This window comes from Peromyscus californicus, unplaced genomic scaffold (genome assembly GCF_007827085.1).
Source record: "Peromyscus californicus insignis strain IS unplaced genomic scaffold, ASM782708v3 Scaffold_6__1_contigs__length_162567912, whole genome shotgun sequence".
NCBI classification, from domain to species: Eukaryota; Metazoa; Chordata; class Mammalia; order Rodentia; family Cricetidae; genus Peromyscus; species Peromyscus californicus.
Window position 1 is genome coordinate 47,395,001 of NW_026294584.1, and position 2,382 is coordinate 47,397,382.

Consider the following 2,382-nt stretch of genomic DNA (forward strand, 5'->3'; position numbering starts at 1 on the left):
CACCTAGACTATATAGTGAATACCAGGCTGTCAGGGTTAATAGAGTAAGACCTTGTCTCAAAAACAAACCAACAAGGCCAGTGAGGTAGGACAGCTGGTAAGGGTGTTTGAAGTCAAGTTGGAGTGTAGCTAGAGTTTTCCTGCCTGGCCCACAGTCACAACAAATCTCTCTCACCTGCCAGTCCCACAGCCGCTCAGACCCAACCAAGTAAACACAGAGACTTATATTGCTTACAAACTGTATGGCTGTGGCAGGCTTCTTGCTAACCGTTCTTACAGCTTAAATTAATCCATTTCCATAAATCTATACCTTGCCACGTGGCTCATGGCTTGCTGGCATCTTCACATGCTGCTTGTCCTGGCGGCGGCGGCTGGCAATGTCTCTGACTCAGCCTTCCACTTCCCAGAATTCTTCTCCTCTTTGTCCCGTCTATACTTCCTCCTACCTGACTGCTGGCCAATCAGTGTTTTATTTACTAACCAATCAGAGCAACACATTTGCCATACAGAACATCCCACAGCATTGGAGGACCTGACTTCAATTCCTGAGACCCACACAGGAGAGGAGAGAATAATTCCCACAGGTTGTCCCATGACCACATACCAGCTGTGGCATGCACGTCCATGTGAGCATGCATACACACAAATAAATAAGTACATGAAAGAAAATATTTAAAAACAGGCAAATAGCCGGGCGGTGGTGGCGCACGCCTTTAATCCCAGCACTCGGGAGGCAGAGGCAGGTGGATCTCTGTGAGTTCGAGGCCAGCCTGGACTACCAAGTGAGTTCCAGGAAAGGCGCAAAGCTACACAGAGAAACCCTGTCTTGAAAAACAAAAACAAAAAAACAAAACAAAAAAAAACCAGGCAAATAAAAAAATTTTGCAGACTACCTAAATGTCAGAAGATTAAGAGTAATGAAGCCTGAGTCAATCACTGTCTCACTGACCAGGACAGGGGGGCCCACAGGCATATGCCCGCTAGCCAGTGAGTGGCTTTTCTCTATATAATGCTAAAGGAAGACCTGGCAAGTGGACTTGCATGGTTCCCTTTTGTCAGCGTGTGGCACCTGCCATAAAACCCAGCCCTGATCTTACTTCTGAACTTGTCAAGTATACAGTGGCTATATATCTTGGTTCCACAGTCAGCAATATATGTGACATGTCTGACTATATGAATCATGAGTCTTCGGGATAGGATTCTGTTAGTTGAAATGTAAAGGAATAGACAACCCCAGTTTATTTGTGTTTGTGAGCTCCACTGTGAATATTGTGAAAGGATCATCTTCTTAGGGGAACCCTGTAGAAACCGCTTCCCCACACCTCTTCCTAGGATTTAGGAAAAACTCCAGTGGCCAGCATTTCTAGCTCATCTTCCACAGGAGTAAACAGATCCAGACAATGAGACCTTTTGGTTATTCCCCATTGGAAAAGGGTGGATGTCTTCTCCATCCAACTCTGTCAATGCCCAGAGGTTGGAGCCCAGCTTGCTCTATCTGCAGTAGTGACTTCAAAGCAGGCAGGGCAGATGGCCCCAGCCCTGCAGAGAGGAGAGGTGGTCATCTGTGTGCATGGGTTGCTGAAGTCTGATAAAGAGGTTTTGGGGAGCAGAGATGAACTACCTCTGTGAGGTCATGGGGAGCCAGACAGAAAAGAAGGGGAGTGTTGTACAGCCTTGATTCATTTGTGAGGATTTTCGAGTTGATTCGAATGCACAGGCTTCTGTAACTTTCTGTAGAACATCTGGCTGGAGGTAAGGTTGACTTCAAGCACGGGGGACTAGCCATGTAGCCGAGAGCAAAGGGTGCTGGATGGAGGCTTGATATTAAAAAAGCAGTTCTTAAATTAAAAAGTCCTTCAGAGACATTGGGCAAGAACTGTGTCAGAGTGGAGGGAAGACCTCCCTTCTGGATATGTGTAAATGGTTACAATGAACAGAGAGCGCCCGCCACCCCCATTGCTTGGGTATGCCTGCTTCACTGACTTACACTTATAAAGGGTTTGGTATCTTGATCTTAGCTTATTGGTCTCATGGCTTTCTGGTTTTCCTTTTGTTCTTGGCTCCCTGCCACCCCATGCCACCCATGGTACATTTTTCCAGGTTCAAGATGGTCACCTATCTCTACCTATTTACCTATCACCCCTTACCAGGTGCTGAGACTGTAGGCACAAGTACTTCTCATTTTCCTTTACCCATTTTGAACCAGATTTTGCCATTTGGCTTAACGCAAACAATATTAGGTCCAGCTTATATTGTTTGCTCCCAGGGTCCGCAGAAGAGTCTACCAACCAGCTGAGGATTCTAATCTGAGGGATATTCAATGAATCTATGCACACTGAGTTCTTTAGTCCATTCACTTTATTCTCCTATGGCGATTCTATC